General features: G+C 34.1%; 2 long non-coding RNA genes across 2 annotated transcripts in view; one reads left to right on the top strand and one right to left on the bottom strand.

Annotated features, from left to right (window-relative positions):
• LOC137658510 (uncharacterized) overlaps positions 1-24,088 on the bottom strand; it is a 291,725-nt gene that overhangs the window by 169,362 nt on the left and 98,275 nt on the right. The window lies entirely within an intron of this gene.
• LOC137658501 (uncharacterized) lies at positions 11,533-20,208 on the top strand. Its single transcript, XR_011047346.1, has 2 exons — positions 11,533-11,641; positions 19,461-20,208. It is a non-coding gene; the product is annotated as an uncharacterized lncRNA (long non-coding RNA).

The following is a 24,088-nucleotide window of genomic DNA, read 5'->3' as shown; positions in this document are numbered from 1 at the left end:
AGAAGCTTAAGTTTCTCCTGTTTCTCTCTACTCTCACACAATATATAAATTCTTTATTACTATTACTCCTTTAGCTAAGCAATGCCAGTGTCCGTCCACTAGAGTTCATCATTTCAAACGGGAAAGAAATGTTTCAAACCTCCAAACCAATGGGTCACTGCTAAATTTCCCGTCCAAAGCACTACAGTTCTCTGCTTAATATATTTATTATACATCGGAATTATGGATACGTGTTTATAAACACACACACACAAACAAAAACACACACACACAAACAGAAACACACACACATACATATATATATATATATATATATATATATATATATATATATATATATATATATATATATACACACACACACATGAAATTATAATCTATCATTAAATGTAATTATTTTCGTTTATTCAAATAAACCCCAATTACCTCTTAATATCAAATTCACTCTACATCAGGATTAAAGTCCAAAGGGGAATTAATTTTTTGATAAGAGCTTCTAATCAGCCAAGGATTCGAACCCTGAGGTAACAGTCGAACCCCCTTTGCCATCTCTTTGTGGCTTGATTATAAATAGGTCGAATGACCATAAGCTCTTATCAAAAAATGAATTTCCCTTTTGGTCTTTGATCACGAGTCAAGAGATAATTCGATAATTAGTGGCTTATTTCAATACATACAAACCAACACACACATAAATACACACACATATACATTACATATATATATATATATATATATATATATATATATATATATATATATATATATATATATATATTATTAACTGCTAAGCTACAACCATAGTTAGGAAAGCAAGATGCTACAAGCCCAGGGACCCTAACAGGGAAACTAGCCCAGTGAGGAAAGGAAACAAGAAAAAATAAAATATTTCAAGAACAGTACCAACATTAAAATAAATATTTCATATATAAACTATAAAAACTTCAACAAAACAAGCGGAAGAAAAATTAGATAAAATAGTATGCCCAAGTGTATCCTCAAGCAAGAGAACTCTAACCAAAGACAGTGGAAGGACATGATACAGTGGTTATGGCACTACCCAAGACTAGAGAATAATGGTTTGATTTTGGAGTGTCCTTCTCCTAGAAGAGCTGCTTACCATAGCTAAGGAGTCTCTTCTACCCTTATCAAGAGGAGCCACTGAACAATTAGTTTTGTAATTAACCCCTTGGGTGAAGAAGAATTGTTTGCTAATCTCAGTGTTGTTAGGTGTATAAAGACAAAGGAGATTCGGTAAAGAATAGGCTAGACTATTCGGTGTATATGTAGGCAAAGGGAAAGTGAACCTAACCAGAGAGAAGGATCCATTATAGTATTGTCTGGCCAGTCAAAGGACCCTATAACACTCTAGCGGTAGTATCTCAACGGGAGGCTGGTGCCTTGGCCAATCAACCACCTATATATATATATATATATATATATATATATATATATATATATATTTATATGTATATTTATTTATGTACATTTATATATATATATATATATATATATATATATATATATATATATTCATATATATATATATTTATTTATATATATTCATATATAAATATATATGTATATTATATATATATATATATATATATATATATATATATATATATATATATGTATATATATATATATATGTATATATATATATATATATATATATGTATATATATATATATATATATATATATATATATATATACACACACAATATTTTGTATACACACTTGTGTAATACATGCATTTCTGAACTACCATACTCATACACAGACAAATTTAATGTATGCATATATATCATATAGAATATATGTAAAATATATTCTAAAACTACATAACGATAGTGAGAAAATCCCAACAGAGAAAAGAGTTAAATAAGGAGACTCCATCTCTACTAAATTATTCACAGCCTGTCTAGAAGAAGTATTTAAGAATTGATATTGGGAAACTGTAGGAGTGGATATCAATGGGGAATACCTTAACAACTTAAGATATGCAGATGACATAGCAGTTTAGTGAATCTAGGAAGGAATTGCGATAGATTTGAAGACAAAGCAGAAATGGAGGACTGAAAATCAAAGAGTAAAACTAAGATCATGTTTAATGAAAATGCAGAGACAACAAATAAGAGTTATGGACGAACCTCTAGAGATTGGTAATAAATATACGTAAACAGGACAGACAGTGTTTCTCCAGGACACAAGAACTAAATTATAAGGATAAGCAAGGGATGAAGAGCTTTTGGTCAACGAGATTATGAATGTAAAATGCCACTTTCTCTACAATGGAAATTATATAATCAAATGTTCCTACCAGTATTAATTTATGCTTCGGAAACTCGGAGCCTGACTAACCCCTTAGAACGTAAGTATGTTACAACTCAAAGAGCCATGGAAAGAATAATGATGAAAATAATACTAAGGGACAGAAGAAGAGCCATATGGATACGAGAGCAAACTAAAGTAGAGGATACTCTAACATGTAAGAAAAAGAAATGGATACGGGCAGGACATATAACGAGAATGGAAAATAATAGACGAACATTAAGAAGAACGGAATGGTTCCCTAGAGATTGCAAAAGAAGCGATGGAAAGGAAAAGGAGACGATGGATGGACAACCTAAGAAAATTTACAGGTATAAACTATCATAGAAAGACCAAAAAGAAACGGGATTCGAAAGACATTTCTGAGGCCTTTTTCATGCAGTGGACTAGTTACGGCTGATGATAATAAATAAATTAATAAATAAATGTATACAGTATATATATACATATATATTATATATATACATAAATATATATATATATATATATATATATATATATATATATATATATATATATATATATATATATATATATACACACACATTTGCACAATGCATTTTACTTCAAGTTTTATTATATTAAAAGGTAGGAAACAAACTTATGTTTGCGCTACATAGCTTATACATATGGTGCTCTGGGTTGTGACCTTAAATCAACCGCCTCCACCTATCCCATATTGTGCGATGTCGACCTCGAATAGATTCAAACACCTCATAGGTCAATCCAGCACCCTAATAAACTATGAGATTTACTTCAAGAACATCGAAATCAGTCCGTTAGTTATCGAGATATGCCACATACTTGTTATGCGAGGTATCAGCAGCGGCCATCTTGAAAATATGCTAATTAAAAAATAAAACGCACAGCCTGATTTTATAGTTATCATCCAAAAATGCTATTTACAATTCCCAAGGATCACAAAAATGTATAAACCTCTACTTCTATTTTTTTTTTTCTTGAAGAGGTTCAGCTGTATATTGAACTTTTTCTTCCTGACTATATCCTTTGATGAATTTAGTCAAAGAATCCTCTTGAGGCCCTTTGTGTCAATAGGCGTGGGAAATGATGAGATTATATAATATATATATATATATATATATATATATATATATATATATATATATATATATATATATATATATATATATATATATATATATATATATATATATATATATATATATATATATATATATATATATATATATATATATATATATATATATATACAGAGCCTAACACCAGAAGGAAATAAAGTTAACATACTTTACTTTCTAGAATAGACAAAGTCACTTGACCCAAGAAAAACGGGCCAGTCGCCAAGTACACCAACTTAACAACCAAAGACATCAGACAAAAACACAACAGAAATATCAAGAATAGTACTTTAACGGGAGGTGAAAAATGAATAAAAACAGAAATTCTCTCGGTCGTCAGACAAGCAAATCATAAATTCCAAATACAAGTACATAAATATAGGCTACTGTATGTGTGTGTATATATATATATATATATATATATATATATATATATATATATATATATATATACATATATATATATATATATATGTGTGTGTGTGTGTGTATACATATATATATACACACACACACACACACATATATATATATATATATATATATATATATATATATATATATATATATATATTTGTGTCTTTGTTTCCATGCACAAAATCTTGTAATTCAAAACAAAACATATACTTAAAAATAAGCAGGTACTCAATAACATACATATGCACACATATATACAGTAGGTAAATTTGGAGTAGGCAAAAGAAATACAAAAAAATATCCTTCTAGAATTTACTGAAAGAAGTAATTTTGAAATCATAAACAACTTTTCCAATAAAGCCGAACATAGAAAATGGATATGACATGAAGAAGCCCAAATGGAGAAACAAAAAGTTTCGACAATAAGAAAATAAATAATTTTTTTTTCTTGTTTTACAGAATACTCTTCCTGCTCTCCCTTTCCCTTTCGTTTTCTGTTATGAAATTTCTCCAGCTTTGCAACACACTTCGTCTTAACTCTCCACATTTCTGTCAAATCTCAACGAAGAATTCCTTAATACCCTAATCAAAACAATTAATGTTAACTGGACAATATTTGATTCAAGCCCTGTCTTCAATACTGTTCTTTTAGGGATTCGGATCTCACAGCCTCCCCCCCCCCCCAATGAGAATTCTATCAATGAGTCCAGTCTCAGAGTTTCTCGTGCTTTGATTACTTTTCCATTAATAAGTTTGTCTTTCAGTCACAGGCACAAGGAATTGAAGTTAGAAAGAAACAAATGATATAAGGAAGCCTATGATTTTCTGCTCCCTATATTTAAGGAAGTTCAACGTGTAATAATTCAATTTAGTTGGTAAAAGGAGATTGTTCTTGTCCGAATAACTTCTTCATAAAATAATACCTGAATATCGAGGATTAAGAATCCGTTTACATTGTGTATGGTACTGCAAATCATTCCAGGGTCAGCGTTGATGAAAAATTTGATTCAAATATTATTTTTAAAGTCTCACCTTTGTTTTCACTCGATAATGTTTCTCAATTGGCTATAAAATTAGAATAGAAAAAGAAAAGCGAAAATTAATGCGCAGTAAATTTATGTTTTCCAGAACGCAAGCAACTATACCTCCTCATGACTCGTCTGGCCAATACGCAGCTTGCAGAATCTTTCCTAAAGTGCATTCACACACTCCCTCGACTCCCCCTCTCTCCTTCTCTCACAAGACTGGTTACGCCACTTGCAGTGCTCAAGGTTACCTGGCCTCCCGCCAATTCAGGAAACGATTTACAACAACCGGTCTAGAGGAATTGCGTAGTGTCCTTATAAGAAAGGTGCATTATGTGTCGACTTTTGTCAAGGGTACATCTTCACACAGTATTTTGTAATTGAATCAAATGTGTTTTTGCATATTAATATCAAACAAAAATTCAAGTTTTTCAGTTGTAATAACATTCAAACCGTGTAACTCTCTTAAAATATTTCGACGAAGGCCTTCATTTTAGTAAAGTTCATAGCCATCTCTTCTAAACAAACCGATTTTGAACTTTGTATTTTGAAAATTTAGATGATTGTATTTTTGGCAAGGAGAACGTCAATAATTGATTTTTCAAATGGTCTTCTCAAAAAGTTCTTTTAGTATATTTACGCAAGCAATTGCGTCGCGTACGCATCCCTTTTCTGACCTGGGTAACTCTTCATTCAAGTTTTCTTCAAGAATTCTAAGGAGTTTTATTATGTCATTAACAGTAACACCACCCTTTTCTGGGATTTCCTTAGGAAGAGATCATCATTTTCTTATAATTTTTATGTTACTTCTTTTTTGTAAATAAATGTTTACTGCGTCTCTCTAATTTAGGTTCATCGTATTTCTTTGTCTGCTTGTTCATATAATAAAATTTTTTAGGTTATGATTCTACCAAAATATGCATAAATAGTTATCGACGATAATTAAATGTACCCAAAACCTAAAATTTTCTAGGAAAAAATAAACAGACGACAATATGTTTTCTCTGTCTTGCTCATGTGTGAGCATTGCACATGTAAAGCATATCTTTCTGGATTTGAGGGAATGGCCTCAACACTGCCTGGTCAATAATCCGGGAATATGATGATAATGTCCTTATGATACCCAGTGGTCAGGGAAGTCTTTTCAGATTTTTCTTGTGTGGGGGTGTCGAGTGAAGCAAGCCTATTCAGATGGGGATTGGGAGTGGGGGGGGGGGGGCAGTGTAAGGCCCCCTATGATTTATTTCTCATTTTAAGGTATTTTATGTGTTTCTTGAAGCCACATGGGCAAGGCATTTCGGCAAAAATTCATATACTCCCACTACTGTTTATCTACTTCATCAGTACTGGTAGCTACATATAGAAACAGCCTAGAGTCACTAGACAAAAATCAAGAAACATGATAATTCCGAGAAATTTCCTATTTCCATAATTGTATACTTGAAAAAACATGATTTTTTCTTTATTTTTACATTTTAATGAAAATATATGTTATGATTAAAGTTACGGTGTCATTGGCTGATAATGCCGCACATCAATGAAAATCTTGAAACAATTGCATCATTATTGTAAGAGTTTATATTAATATTTTGGGGGATAAATAAATAACGTTGATAATTTCATCGGTATCATAATGAAAATAAAAGAATTAAATAATAACATAGATAATTAAAGTATCTTAATGAAAATAAAAATAAAAAATATGTACGATTTTTTTTATTACAGACCTATATATAATTCAAGCCATGGGTACCGCCGGTGTCTCAAGCTAGCACGATCGTTCACTAGCTCTTCCAAATTAAATGATTTAACCATATGGCTATCAACAAGGAAGACACCCAGTCATATACAGTTCTTTTAGTTCTTGGCTATCAACAAGGAAGCTAACACCCAGTCATATACAGTTCTTGTCAACCGCAGGTAGTTCTTCACAGGTTCCAACATAAAAAAACTAGTCACTGTAGTGATTAACAAGTTTTTAAGGATAGCTAACAACTCCGAAGAGGCATCAACTAAGGTTTTTAGAGCAGTGTACACATAAGCTGGACTTGAGCTACCACAAACACATTCCCATAATGGAATTACATTACCAAGTCTTCAACAAGTGCTACAAACACCTCTTCTTCCTAACTTGCCGAAAATAACAAATAACTTTTGAGCTAAAACATCGGCAGTCTTTATATAAAACAAAGGAAAAATACCATTTGGCTCTACACCTTGACAAGCATGAAGGTTCGTCAAGAGAGCCGTAATTTTACAAAATCAAAAAGCTTTATCAGTTTAGCCTCAGGGAAACTGGAAAGAGGAAAATCAAGTTTCTCATTACTCTGCTTACTGTCAAACATATCAGCCAAGAGGGTTGCGATTTCCTTTGGACAGTGAGTGACAGAGCCATCTAGTTCAAGTAAACAGGAAACTGTTACGACTACACTAAAGAGTGCCAATTTATGGGTACCCCACCACTTAAGTTCCTGGGTTGTACCAGGAAGGGGTTCTTTTATGGTTAAATTGTATTCGTTTTCAGTTGAAGCATAAACTCTCTCAGCAAAAGTTATAAGCTGAGTATAGTTATTCCAGGTCAAATCTGATCTGTTACCCTTCCAAATATGATAGGCCTCCTGCTTCTACAAATGAGCAGGTCTACAATCATCATTGGACCAAGGTTTGTCTTTCACTCGGTACCTTAGCACACGAGAAGAGATACACCTTTCAATTGTGTTGACTAGATTCTCTTTCTAAGGAGCAGCAAGCTCAATACTATCAAATCTTACACGAGTATGATACATCCGGGCAGGCTGCTCAGTCTTCACTACTAATGAAATCAAGGCCTGACCAGGTGTCCCAACTGGAGAACCAACTTTACTTGTTATAACGCCTGGGAAGTCGGTGTATAGGAAGTCCAAGCAGTTACCAAACCTGTGAGTAGCTTCACTTATGCTCTGCTCACAGCCTGATTCAGAGCTTAAGTCCAAATCTCTTAAGCTTTCGTAGAGGTAGATGGAGAAAGCTGACCAGAAACATCGACCCCACATAGAAGTGGGAAAAGATGTAGACAAAGAAGAAGAAGATATTTAAACAAAATAGATCCATTCGATTCTTAGCGAAATACTTGGTACTGTTTTGCCTCTGAAGGAGCTAAGAGTTTTAAATTTTCGTGTTGTAAACAAAATAAGTGATTTGAATCATGCAGTAAATCCTCATATGATAAAGATAAATAAGAAATAATGAAATGTCATTATTGAGTAATAAATGAAATATTGCAACCTAAATAGGATATTTACTATAAATTTTCTGATGACAGGAATCTAGGGTTTTGCATGTTCGTATGCGCACCAGTCTCTCCAATCTATAAATATAAATAGATTAATTATGAAAATATTTAGCTTAAATTGTGGCTGTAGTTCGCCCCAAATATTTTCTTTCTTGCACAAGCATTAATCTTGTCTTATATCATCAGTTTCAATTGAATATCTTTCTAAATTCTCTATACACATTTTGGTCGTTAACGTTGCATCTCATGGAGAGAGAGAGAGAGAGAGAGAGAGAGAGAGAGAGAGAGAGAGAGAGAGAGAGAGAGAGAGAGAGAGAGGGAGAGAGAGAGAGCAGGCAGGTTTTAGAAGTAGGTATTCAACAACTAACCATATCCATGTAATCAACCAGTTAATGAAAAATAAAATCAACATAGTATGACAAACCAACATTTATGGCATTCATAGACTATGAGAAAGCCTTTGATTCCCTTAAAACCTCCCCAGTAATGAAAGCCCTTCAAAGACAGGTAATACATGAATCTTTTGTTAGAATACTTGAAGATATCTATCTATACAGGATGTACAGCAATCCTAAAATTACATAAAGATAGTGAGAATTTCGTTTAAGAAAGAAGTGAGACAAGGAGACCCCATCTTTCCCAAATTATTCACAGCCTAGAACAAGTTTTTAAGAATTTAAATGAGGAAAATCAGCAAAATTTAAGATTTGCTGATGACATAATTGTGTAAAGTGAATGATGGGAGGAATGCAATGACATAATTATGTAAAGTGAATGATGAGAGGAATGCAAAAGATGATAGAAGATTTTAATAATGAAAACAGAAATGTACGACTGAAAATGAATATGAGTAAAACTAGAATAATATTCAATGAAAATGCAAAGACCAATTAAGAGTTATGGAAGAACCTCTAGAGATTGCTAATGAATATACGCACTTTATACAGGCAGCAAGTGTTCCCCCCAGGACACGAAACCGAAATCAAAAGAAGGATAAGCATGGGATTGAGAGCTTTTTGAAAACAAAATGAGATTATGAAAAGTAAAATGCCACTATCTATAAAATAAAGAGTATTTAATCGGACGGTCTTACCAGTTTTAACTTACGCATCATAAACTTGGAGCCTTACTAAAGCCTTAGAGCATTATCTAGTTACAACTCGGAGAGCTATGGAAAGAATTATGATGGGAATGACATTGACACACAAAAAAAAAGCCGATTTTCTCCGTTTAAAAAACCATTGTAAGACTTTTTTTTTTTTTACGAAAAGTTGTATGTTGTATATTTTTTTAGCATTTATACACACACACACACACACACACACACACACACATATATATATATATATATATATATATATATATATATATATATATATATTTATATATGGTATTATCAAGGTATATTTCAATTTGAAAGGAGACTATTTTCATATGATTTTTTTTTTCGTTTGAAAGTGAATGTATATACTGTAAGTGCTAAAATACTCTATTTTCTTAAGTGTTTGAATAGCACAAATCGGTAAATATAACAAACGTAGTAGCAAATTTCCTCGGAAAATTTCATATTTTGAGAAATTGGGCTCCAATTATTTTTAGATTGAACAGAGTTTAGTAGGATATTAGTGTTATTATTATTGTTAGCTGAGCTACAACCGTTGATGAAAAGCAGGATGATTTTAGCGGCAATTTTCCTCACCACTAGTAGAGCAATCAATGAGGGGGGAGGGAGACTTGACTCCCCCAGACTAAAATTAACCCCCCCCCCCAAGCCTGAACTCCCCCAACCCCCAATCCCATGCCCAGAATTTCAAATGTGTAATCACTTTAATACCAGGCAAAAAGTTCCAATTTTAACAGTTTTTAACTTTATAACTTCCCAGGGATGATAATGTAGACTCAAGCCATCATATGCTCACAATAAATCTATCTATTGCTATTAGTTGGATACTAGAAGGAAATGCCAAAACATCTGCACATTGTGATCACGACTATGTATATGTACTCCTCCCGAGACACGTCATTATACTCACAAAAAATCATTGCATTATAGCCTATATTTGATTTTTTTTTTTTAATTCAAACTAAAGCAATATTTTAATTATGAAGTTTGTCTGGACAGATTAGAAAGTGCAAATCCTAATCATATAAATTCCCTAGTTGTGTTGAAGAGTAGCACTGATTTTGTCATCAGATGACGTCATTGAATGCATCCAGCAGATTTTGTCACAAGAAGAAAATCTTTCCAGAGTAGGCTAACTTATAATGAACTAATATATAATCCTGTATTTACAACTCTGGGTCGTCTTATAAAAGACTTTGAGCCACTGAAAAATCCCTTGGCAACATGGCATTAATGAGAAATACGCATGTCCCATGCTTGACGGATAATGAGACACCTGAATATGGGTTTTCTCATTTATTACAAAAGTTTGTAAGTACACCGGACACAACTACACTTTCTCAGGGGAGACCCTTGTCAACTTGAACGCACAAAGGAAACTAAACTCCCCTCGCTATCAAAATGCAATCTTGCTACAACAACATGCTGAGTTATAGGTTTTTGTGGAATTTTCATGATGATAGAGTTCATTTACCTTGATGTACAACACATATCTAAATACAAGAATTAGGACACGTGTAAATTAGATGCCATTAAACTGGAAAACATTCTACTGATAAACTAGTAATGAGCAGAGTAAAAGTCAAGAATTCACAGAATTTATATTGCTATAAGGAATATGGAATTCAAATCATACAGTGCTATTTAACTTGGGTGAACGAGATCTTGTCAACTTTGGATATGGCCTATATACATCATACTGTAAATTATAATACCTAATGTGACTTACTTACATATTTGAAGTATGGACATATAAATCATAATTTATGTATATTTGAATGTCACACCCGTGCAATTATAGAGAAAAAAATCTGCGAGGTGAATCACTTTAAATTACGACTACAGGGAGGACACCAATAAAGGTTGAAGCGTTTAATTAGAATGCGTGTGATGTAGTCACTGTGCACTTAAGATATCTAATTAGTGTTTTTTTTTTTTTTTTTTTTTACTATTTGTGCCTTATCATACGACATAAAATAAAAACAAACTTTCATCCTCCTGGAAAAGTTTGCTGTACAAAACAGTATTTCTTTGGAAATTGTGAGTATTTGACATAAATGCTGCTGATAATATATCAATCTTAAACATACATAAAATTATTATGTACTATTCGTAACTCAATCCGTCTTTGTTCTTTTTTCTTTTCTGTTAGGTATGCAAAAGCAAAGTGGTAAATTCCCTTAGCTCAGCCCAGAAGATCGTAATGTTTTAGGAAACATTGGTTTTGGGTCTAACGAAACTCCGCCCAGAGACTCGGCAAGACCGCCTACTCCCACTGCATGACCAAGTGTTAGAGGTCTTCCTGTCTGAACCTCAAGATAGAAGGTACAAGAAGAACTGTGCTTCCTAAGTTTCTCATCATGAAGTTGGTAAGTCTAAAAATTATTTTCGTTGAGTATATTCTAACTTCAAAAATACCTTTTTTCTGTTTTTCATTTCATGCATCCCGATATTCAAACTTGCGAAAATTTTTCTTCACATTAGGATTTAAATAGAAACGCATTCTAAATGTTCACTGCTTTGTGTATCTCATACATCACGGAGTCTATATTAATAAAAGAGATTCCAATTGTTTAGAATACTGGAATCGGGTTTCTCTCTCACTTTTTATTTCGAAACTTTGTTAGCAGAATTTTGGTTACATTCAGAACTTAATACTAGTCACTATCATCGTATTTTCACCAAAAATCTGGTCTGGAAGAGCAATGAGAAATAAACGCTAGACATTATTTTTATTGCTTTAAACATTATGAATTATTTTTCAATTCAATAGATGAATATTTTTTTCAAAAATAAATGTTTTATTTTTGCGTAATTCTTGAACCACGAAATTATATTTATGTATGTTATATATCTAAAATGTTTGAGAACACAAATGACTTTATAAATTAACCAAGCATGATGACGAATTCTAAAAGCATCATCCAAAACCGAAGTGAAGTAGACACTGTGGGTTAATGATTTAGTGTATATATATATATATATATATATATATATATATATATATATATATATATATATATATATATATATATATATACAGTATATGTATATATAATCCCTTCCTAACATAGTGAAAGGGTTTGTGTATCGCTGTGATCACCGAAGTTGTACTAGTCAGGCCCACACATACTATGTTGGTTTGCTGTGGGCGATCAGACTAGATTCCAACCATCACCAATTCGCAGTTGGCCAGCGTAGTGATAGAAACTGGTCAAACCCAAGACATGAATAAGGACTTTGTATGAGGCCTTAGTCCTGCAGTGGACTAGGAACAGCTGCAGCTGTTGTTTATAAATATATATATATATATATATATATATATATATATATATATATATATATATATATATATATATATATTAATTTATTATATGATGGTCCCGTGTCAGGGAACCAAACGTATAATATATATAATACAGCAGGCAAGCTATACAACCTTTCGAGTTCCAAACGCACCTGTTTGTTTAACATTAAATCTGTTACACTTGAAAAAAACTAACACCCGAGCTCTAAAACAGTTATAATACCCCCAGACAGCAATATACAAAACATTGAATATCCAAAGGTCTCTTAAGTACACTCAAAACAACATTGGGTAATTATTATTACGATCTATTTAAAACCACGAGCAAGCATGGAGAACTGTAAGGGCTAGAACTTTGTTCGGCTAAACCGTTTTGTAACAAATAGTCCACTTCTTTTCTTATGACTTCTCGGTGATACGGCTCCTGGTTCAAATGAGTTAATTTCTCTTCCAAGTTCCGAATGATAGACGAATTATTCACTTTGCTTACCGCCCCTACCTCATATCCATCGTCGTCTTAGGTGGATGGTATGGTTTGCGCCATACACACTTCAGAAGCTTGGAACTTGTTGGTGAGTGGGAAATTTCCTGATCAACCGGAAGACCAATACCTGTTGTCCTATAGAAAACTGTCTTGTCTTTACTTTTCAAAACAAAACTTTTCTTCATTTTTTTCTGAACTCGCCTTGAGATTTTTCCATGGAAAATTTCCTTATCTCGCCTATCCTTTTCCTCAAATTCTTGACATATTATCCCTCCGTTTCCTCTCAGTCCTTCCATTTTCCTGCTAACATTTTAATCGGTCCTCGCACTTCTCGTCCAAATATCATTTTATTCGGGGTACATCTCATGCTTTCTTGATAAGCATTACGTACCTCAAATAACATCAACGGTAGTCCGATATCCCATTCATTACCCGTTTCACTGCAGAACTTCGTTAATATACTTTTTAAAGTTTGATGAAACCTCTCTAATGCATCTTGGGTCTCCGAATGATAAGCAGTTGAGAGTTGTTGTTTCACATCCAACACTTTCATTACGTCCTTAAACAGTTTTGATGTGACATTCGTTCCTCGGTCACTTTGAACGATTTCCGGAATACCAAACTTAGTGAAAAAGTCTAGTAACTTCTCGGTAATTATTTTGGTACTGATGTTCATGACGTGTATAGCTTTGGGGTATCTCGTCACTGGACACATCAAGGTTAACATATATTCGTGACCTTTTTTCGTCCTTGGTAAAGGTCCCACAATGTCGATTATTACCTTGCTGAAGGGTTCTCCTCGCACTTCTATCTGGTATAAGGGAGCTTTCATAATGTACTCGTTTGGCCTTCCAGCTATTTGACAATTGTGACATTCACGGCAATACTGGATCACGTCCATATGCATGCCAGGCCAGAAAAAGTGTTTCATAATCTTCTCCGTCATCTTCCTTTTCCCAATGTCCCGTCTCGTGTACTACCGAGATCACCTGTTTTCTCAACCATGCGGGAATTATTATCTGCCGATATATCCCCCATTCGGCATGTACAGGGATATCGGCGGGTCTACGCTTCCTCATAAGCAACCCATCCTTAAGATAATAACAGGTCGGAGACTGCTGTGCATCCGTCTCTTCCACCACACGGTACAATAACTCTGTTTACAATGCATCCTTCCGTTGTTATCCTATCAGCCTTTTCCTCATCACGTGTCCTACTTCAAGCGCTGAGTTTTCTATTTCTTACATGTGCATTTCTTCTATGTCCTCTTGACCGCTCGTCTGTCGCTCCTCTTCTCTCGGGCTTACTTGGGAGATATCCTCTCGTGTACCATCAAGGGAATGCTCTTCTTCGGAAAATAAATCCTCCCAAGTTCATCGCTCATTCGATTTCTTTTTCTTCTTCAGCAGCCACTTTCTTCGTTATACCTCTAGTCGTCACACAACTAGGAAACAGATACAGGTAGTCCATCTCGAGTTTAGTCGTAGGACTATACTTCAATGGTTTCTCCGTTACAATGGGACAAGGCACAAACGGGGTTCCACCAACCTCATTACCCAGCAGGACGTCTACTCCTTCGACAGCCAATGAATCCTTTACCGCCAAATCAAAATTACCAGTCAAAAACTCGCATGAAAGTTTCAAACGGCAAATATGGGTAACCTCTTCACCTCCTATTCCTTTCAAAATAACCAAGTCCCCTGTGAGAGAGTGTTCCACCAACAGGAGTACTCGTCGTACCACCACAACATGGTTGCAACCTGTGTCGCGTAATATCATGAATGGAGTTCGCTCACTCTCGTCCATTGCTGCTAACATACCTTCATAATTATATGGTTTAAAGGTATCCACGCTGTTTGGGTTTGTCCTGTTCGTCATGTAAACATTGGCTGGTTTATTTTCCTCTTCAACCTTTCCCGATTGTTTCTTCGTCTTCGCAGTCTGTGAAGTAAAATTATCCTTAATCACTTGGGTGAATGCTTTCGGTAGGTTCGACCAACATTCCTTATTGATATGGCCTCTCTTGCCACACTTAAAACAGACAATATTTACCTTTTGCGCGTCTTTCACAATATTTGAAGGAGGATGATTCGACGATTGTTGCTGTGGTACTATCACATTCTGCTTAGGAACAGTACCAGTGCTACTTCCGCTGTACCTGTTGAACTTATCCACGTAGACTTTACTGAACTGGTTTCCATGGTTCGACGAATACTTGACACTAGGTCGGAGTGACGGTTGAAACTTCATGCCCGAGGAGGGTTTACGACTGATAATATTATAATCGTCACTCAGCGATGTGGCTTTATCAAGTTTCTTCACCTCTCTCTCTCTTGTACATTCGAATATGTTCAGGAATTCCTCGTATATACTGTTCTAGTATTATCAATTCTTCTAAATCAGTCATCTCCCTCACGTTAGCAGCCTCTGTCCATCTCTCAAAACATCGTCGTACCTTCTAAGCGTAATGCATTCAAGTCATTTTCTCGTCCTTCCTCAAACTTCGGACCCTTTCATTATAATATTCAGAGGTCATCTGAAACAGTGGCAGAAAGCTCATCTTCACTTCTTTATACTCCTTCCTCTGGTCCTGAGTTAAGTTAAGGTATGCACGGGTGTCTTTCCTAATCATTACACTCTGCAACAACACAGATACCTTCGGGACATTGCATCGTCGATGCGACCGTTTCGAAATAATAAAAGAATTCATCAGGAGCCTCTTATGTGAACCTTGGAATTAACCTCTGGGCGTTCGCCACATTAAACACTGGATCGTGCATAGCGGGGGTCGCCTCTGTCTGCGTTATAGACTTTGCTCGAGCATTCAACAGCTCCAACTCACTCGCATGCCTCGCTTCTTCATCTCTTTTTCTTCCCGTCTTCTGTCTTTCTCTTCTCGTCTTGCGATTTCCCTTTCTTCCATCTCCCTCGCATGTCTTGAAATCTCTAGGGCTTCTTCTTCCCATTTTGCTTCCATTTCTTTCGTACGTCGTTTTTCTTCTCTCTCTTTTTTTACTTCTTGTCTTGCTTCCATTTCCTTCTCCTTTTTTCCCTTCTTGCTTCCATTTCTTCGTGTCTTCTCTCTCTCTCTTCTCATTCTACCATTATCTTCAACTTAAGCAAATTCTCCTCCGCTGCAATACATTAAATCTCAGCCTCAACATCCCCGTCTAGTTTCATGCTTTCAGTTTGTGGGTCAACTGGTCCTTATTTCGCTTAAAAGTCTTCCTCAGCTCCCTCCAACAGTTCACGAGCTGCCATTATATTTTCTTCCTACAACTTTCCCGAGTTTATCAACGCTTCTAAGACTAGACACTTGATTTGGGATTTAATCATTCCACTCGTTTTATGGCCACCATATGCGATTAAAATAAAGCCACTGAGCTTTAGTTTCACTACCTACTGACAATTCCTGAACATTTGGGTTATTCAAAAACTCTTGGATATTAAACTGTCCCACCTCGTACATTTAACAAATAATTTTATACCTCTCCAAAAATATATCCTAACAATACACAAAATCCTATCAATATTATATTGTTCAAAACCTTTTATAGGAACACAGCCCTGTTATCACCAATATTTAAAACAGACTCAATCGATCCCAAGGGTCTAGGCACCAAAAATATATTATACAATGGTCCCGTGTCCGGGAACAAAACATATATTATATATATTATGGCTGGCAAGCTATACAGCCTCTCGAGTTCCAAACTAACCTGTTTTTTACATTAAAACTGTTACACTTGAAAATATTAACACCCGAGTTCTAAGACAGTTATATAACTCACAGACAGCAATATACAAAGGTCTATTAAGTACACTCAAAACAACACTGGGTAATTATTATTAAGATCTATATAAAACCACCTCTTACTTTGATTCTTTAACAGTACACGAGCATGTATGAAATAAACACGGATGATTGAAATAATACACTCTTTAAAAAAATAAGAATATTCTATATAAATTACAACACTTTGAAAGAATTTGCATAAAAACAAAAATAAATCACTCGAAATATTAAGTCTGAGCAAAACTTAGATTAAGACAAAATTGTTATGCTCTGAAAATTATATAATCACTTGACTTGAAATATTAAATCTAAATAAACCTTAGAGTAAAACAAAAGAAATAATTCTCATGAAAACTATACAATCACTTGTTTCACTTGAAATGAAATTTTACACAATATTTAATTATTCTTGACACTCAATGAATATAGTTAACCAGATAACTTTACAAATACCTTTCACGTTACTACAGGGCCAGTTACAAAAAGTCTAAAGGAATTTTTATAAATACTCACTATGTTTACAAAAAACCATCACACCAAAACTTTGAGATTTCACTTAACACTTTTAAAACAATACACTGAGAGGCGTGTGAGAGAGAGAGGGGTAGATGCCTATGTCTTAAGGCTGGAATTCTCTATCTGATCTATAATTCCCTGGGGTTGATATATATATATATATATATATATATATATATATATATATATATATATATATATATATATGAAACTTAGCTGCTTCCAGAAATTTCTAATAGATCTGGAAGCCTGGAGGGTTGGCCTAACAGCGAAGCCAGAGTTTCCAACGAGATAAAAATGTCAAGAGACGAAACGGGGTCTCGGGCAACTCTCCCTATCAGCTGCTCAGTCCACCCACTGTTCTCGGAAATAAAAAAAAGATAACATCTAACACTAGGATTTTCGAGATACTTCCAAAGCACATTGCAGACAAAACAATTGGGTATTTTCTCTCAAACATGAAGTAACGCCCCATAAAAATATAAAAAACATTTACATAAGTCCTTGTTCATATCTCGTATGGTCATATCGCACTCTTAAAGCAGTTTACGTAAGACTTCGTAACAAAAATATGTGAAATAAAAAGTTAATTCTTGAAAAGAATGTAAATTACATATAACTTACTTGAATAAAGAATACAATGAAATTAACGACGAAAGTCTAACGTAATTTACATAACCTTATACCTATACGAGGAAACTCATCTTAGGAGCTGGCTTTTAACCTCTGCAATGCATAAATGAAAACAAAAACAAAATACAGCAAAACTACAAAAGGCCTCAAATGTATGTATGTATATATATATATATATATATATATATATATATATATATATATATATATATAATATATATCTACATATATCGGTAGGAGGTTGGCTCGGGCACCAGCCACCGGTTAAGATACTACTGTTAAGAGTGTTATTGGGTTCTTTGACTGGCCATACAGTACTAAATTGGATCCCTTTCTGTAATCACGGCTCATTTTGTCCTTGCCTACACATAAACCGAATAGTCTTGCCTATTATTTCCACATTATCCTCTGTCCTCATACACACGACAAAATTGAGATTAGTGAAAAATACTTGTTTCCTCAAAGGGGTTAACTACTGCAATGTAATTGTTCAGTGGCTACTTTCCTCTTGGTAAGGGTGGAAGAGACTCTTTAACTAAAGCAGCTCTCCTGGGAGAAGGACACTAGAAAATCAATCCATTGTTCTCTGGTTTTGGGTAGTGCCATAGCCTCTGTACCATGGCCTCCAATGTCTTGGATTAGAGTTCTCTTGCTTAGGGGTACATTCGGGCATGCTGTTCTATCTTATTTCTCTTCCTCTTTTTTTCTTTTTATTTTGAAGGATCTGATTTAATGTTGTTACTGTCCTCGAAATAAATTATCTAGATTGTTTATTCTTCTCTTATAATTTCTTACCTCCTTGTTTCCTCTCGTCACTGGGCTATTTTTTCCTGTTGGAACCCTTTTCCTACTAGAGTTATAGCTTAGTTTTTAATAATAATAATAATAATAATAATAATAATAATAAATAGATATATATACTGTATATCCATATACTTGCTCTTTATCATATAGGATAGATATGTGTATATGTAAATTTCTACCTCACATGGATGTCGAACCCTAGTTTCTTCAAAAAAAAAAAAAAAAAAAAAAAAAAAAAAAAAAAAAAAAAAAAAAAAAAGAAAAGCCGCTACCAATCATGCCTCAGAAGCTCTAGATCAAGTTAGAGTTAGGCGCTACAGGCATTTCAGGATTTACCTGGTGAGGCCACTGTCTTACTTACCTGCAAGTATTATCCAACTTGCAGACACACCAGGTGACACCAATTGATATCTTTTAATTCAAATTGCCCCTAATGAGTCAACATATGATGAAAATCAACACAATATCTTATTCAATTAAAAATCAATTTCTACATCATCGAAAGCCGAACTTCGTATAATGTGTGGTTCTATAATAATTCTTGATTTTCTGGTAATCTAATATTCTATCACTCTATAAGATTCCGTTGTTCAACTTACATCCTTCCACATGGCTGATCCAATAATCATTTTACTTTCATTTTTCCAGGTCGTTTTGTCTTCACTCCTGGTGGTGACTGTGTTCGTCGTCTTCCAGCCAGTAGAAGCCAAGCCCAGACCTCTCCCAGTGGCAGTGCCACACCCGGTAGCAGCTAAACCCTTTGGCTCAGGCTTAAGCTTACCTGAGGCTCTCGGTGGGTTCCTTGGTCGAACCGCTAGTGACACCTTACGAGGTGATGTTGGTTGCAGGTGCAAATAAGGAAGATGAAGGGGCGAAAGACAAGTGAATACTATGAAAGTATGAAGGAAAGGAACCCGATATCACTGATATTGAAATTTAGAAACTGAACAACATCCATCGGACATCGCGGATTTCAGCAACTAATCAAATCATAATAAAACGTTCAAGTACAAAATCTGAATCGAAACTATACCATGATATAATGTTCTTCGTCCAATAATCCTTCTTGATTCCTACAATTACAAAATGACCATATTTCTCAGAAGGAATAGGTCCTTCCCTCGTACATTATGAATCACCAATATGTATTCATTTGCAAATCAGGACAGTATGGAAATGTTTCTTTGGTCGTAGTGCAATAAGAAAAAAAATGCGCTTTATAATAATAATAATCATTATCACTATGATAGCTGCTATTGTTATAATTTCCTATGGCTTTGAGAACTATATTGGAAACTTTTTAGTTTTCTATCCCTTTAATATTTGGTAAATGTATTACGATACATTGTTACTTGGTTATATAAAACAAATAATCAACAATAAATGGTATGTCTAACTCATAAGTTTAGCTTTCTTTTGTCCATTTATATACATATAAATACACATAGATGTACATATGAATATGTAAATTTGTATATAAGTATACTTATGCAAATGCGCATACATGTATGTACTGTACATGTTTATGTCACAGTATTTCGATCACTTGAAACCATTTGAATTATTTGGGTTATTTGATTATCTTGGTTTCTATGATGGTCCTTTACGGAAACACACACAGACACATTAAAAGAATACCTACATGTCACCCACTGGACCATAGTGTAAAAATCACATTTATATTTTTAAGATATATTTTGCTTTTATTTACGACCTGTCATTCATCTTCATGCAACACAGCAGCATCGCTTCGGGTGATATCTTATAATTACATCAAGAGATCCAGTGAGAGGAAGGCAAAAACACTAGCTAAAAAATTCATATGAAACCTGGAATAATTTCTTCTTCGGCCATGCGATGGCCGTGGGGAATAAAAACGGACGCATAGCGCAAAAACAAGGTGGGGTGGGGGGGGGGGGGAGGGAGGGGGACGTGAAATTAATTTTTCACCAAAAAAGGATAAGGTACTCAACTTAACCGATGAAGCAGAAGCATTCATATTCCAAAAAAAAAAAAAACATTCAAAAACTTGAAGAAACAAGCGGAAAACTCCCAAAGCGATCTATGAAGATGGCGTTGCAAGAAAGAATGGTGAACTAGCCAACATGTTTACAGTAACACACTGGGATCGGAGTTGTAACGGCTCTCCCACGTATCACATCCTATCCCATATCCTTCGAGACAAGGTTAACTCTATTCGGGGAAGGATAGTCCCTGTTGTATACACGATATCTCTCGGGATATTCGCTCCAGGAACCTTGTGATACCTCTACGGGTAAAATTCTGTTATATCACTCGCAGGAAATATTCCAAGTAGAAGCTGCCTAGAGGAATTTCCATCGGGACGAAATGGCTCGAGCAACCCCCCCCCTAAATATATATATATATATATATATATATATATATATATATATATATATATATATATATATATATATATGCCTATATGAATAATAGTACCAGAGTTATAATGTACTGTACGTGTTTATTACTTAGCTTTCGGAAAATCTATTTCCATCATCAGAACCTAAAAATAGAATACACTGGACAAGTTAAAACATAGTTTGATAAATATTTAAAACACAATAAAAACTTTGAAATGAAATAAAATTAACTTAAAACTATAAAAGTTTTAGGTTATTTTTATTTCAATTCAGTTTTTTGTGTGTTCATTTTAAATTTCTGTTTTAAATATCTATCAACCTAAGTTTTAACTTGTTTAATGTATTGTATTTTTAGGCTCTGATGATGGAAATAGATTTATCCGAAAGCTAAGCAATAAACTTGTACATTATAACTCTGGTACTATTATTCATATTGAAACTCCGCTTTCCAGTGAATAAATCAATAGCCGATATAAATATATATATATATATATATATATATATATATATATATATATATATATATATATATATATATATTACAAATATATTATATATTATACATACATATATATATATATATATATATATATATATATATATATATATATATATATACAAATATATACATTACAAAATTTTGAAATTAAATTAATGAAATCTTTTACCACTTCGTGAAAGACGAAATCTTGAACGGATTTCTTTATATGCAAAAGAAACCTAGGTAAACGAAAACTGCCCAAACATTACTATACGATGATAACATATATATATATATATATATATATATATATATATATATATATATATATATATATATATATATATATATATATAAGTATATGAACAGAGAGAGAGAGAGACAGAGATAGAGATTATTATCCAAATTTTCAGCCCCCTTGTATAATTTAACTTATCTTAACTTATTAGTGCAACAAAGTAATATAAGTCATAAGCTTGTATTTAAGCTATATCCCTTCCTTATTATTCTCCAGCTCTGTTGACTTCTTACATTTTTAACAAATAATGTGGTACATAAGGCTATCACGAATACACAAAGAAAAATTGGCATTTATGAAAGGATATATAGTACATTGGCCACTCAAAAAAGTTTGAAGATTTTAATAAATGTCTTTCAAAGAATATCTGGTCTATTTACTTATTTACTCAGTCAGCAATGAGTCTCTGATTAGGAAAATAAAATACAAAATCTATTAGCTTCATTTATCTATCTCATCCAGGAAAACAAAAACAGGAGGAACCAAGTGGGTCTCCGCACCGAAAAAGGTGGCAGATTCCTTGAAGGGCAAATGCTATAACAGTCAGGAAATACAGAAGAAGAAAGAATTCAATAGTTATGAACATATCTCTAAATGCTTAATGGAGATACTTGATATTCTATGAAATTCCAGATATGACACTACTCAAAAGAGGACAAGACTCACGGAGCAGGATTTTCACAAGAGTTAGCGAGAAGAGGAAGAATAACTTCGTCTCCTGAAAAAAACATATGACCATTGTTCTCGCCCTTCAAAGGGGAAGGAGAAAAGAAACATTTTAATTTCTGGAACACGAAGAGAGAAGCATTATCAATACATTTTATCAGGGGACTTTGAATAGCTATGAGGTTCCATTGAAAACTATGAGAAGTGGATGCATAAATCAACCTCTAGAGGAGGAAGTTTCTGTAAGTTTCCAAAACTACGGAGAGAGAGAGAGAGAGAGAGAGAGAGAGAGAGAGAGAGAGAGAGAGAGAGAGAGAGAGAGAGAGAGAGATTTTGAATGTCCCAAAGACTTTTTTGTCCATCCATGGAGACTCCATTTGCTCTTTGGTAGAGCGATTTAGTTTAAGCATTTCGAGTTCTTATGGTCTTGTCTACCTTATTCTTGAACTCGTTTACCATGTTACTGTTTATTACATCCGCTGGAAGTCTATTCCAAGTATTTGCTATTTTATATGTAAAGAAATTGCCACATTAAGTGGTGTTGTATCTTTTCAATTCCAGTTTGTATCCGTTACCTCTGGACTGATTTGTGCTAAGCGTAAAAAGATTGATGTAAGCTACATTTGTTATTCATTTAAAAATTCTGAATGCTTCTATTAACTGTCCCCTTAGTCGCAGAGTTTGTAGATCAAATAAGTTCAAACTTTTCATCCCCCGTCTATATCCTAATTGCCTTGGTGTTGGTACTAGTTGGGTGACCCTAGCTTGTACTGCTTCCAGTCTATCTATATCTTTCTGAATACTTGGAGCCCAGAATTGGACTCTGTATTCTAGATGGGGTCTTACTAGTGATGTGTACAGCTGCAGTACAGTGTCTGTATTTCTGTATTTGAATTGTCTCTTTATGTAGCCTATTAGTTTTTGTGCTTTCTTCTAGGTGAACTTCAATTCCTTGCTGATAATAATACCGAGATCATCCTCCTGGTCCACACTTTCTATTTCATTACCCAGCAGTAAGTAATCTGATTGTGGGTTACTATAACTTATGTGCATGAGTTTACATTTCCCACAAATGAAAGGTATTTGCCATTTTCTGGACCATTCTCCCAACTTCATTAGATCCTTCTTAAGGATTCTACGTCTTCCGAGTTTACAGCATTTATGCCTAGTTGAGTATCATCTAAACATTTGGGTATTCTACAAGTTAATCCTAAATATATGTCGTTAATGTAGATCAGAAATAACAATGGTCCAAGGACGGATCCTTGAGGTACTGCGCTTTTAACAGCTACCCACTCTGAAGCTTCTCCATAGATTACAACTCTTTTCTGTTTGTTAGCCAATCTCCGATCCATTCAGCTGGCTCGTCAATGATGCCTAGTGCTCTAATTTTAACCATTAATTCTTTATGAGGAACTTTGTAAAAAGCCTTTTTAAAGTGTAGGTA

Source organism: Palaemon carinicauda, chromosome 19, assembly GCF_036898095.1.
Source record: "Palaemon carinicauda isolate YSFRI2023 chromosome 19, ASM3689809v2, whole genome shotgun sequence".
Classification (NCBI taxonomy): Eukaryota; Metazoa; Arthropoda; class Malacostraca; order Decapoda; family Palaemonidae; genus Palaemon; species Palaemon carinicauda.
The sequence above is the reverse complement of the archived record's forward strand: the minus strand, read 5'-3'. Positions and strand labels throughout refer to the sequence as shown.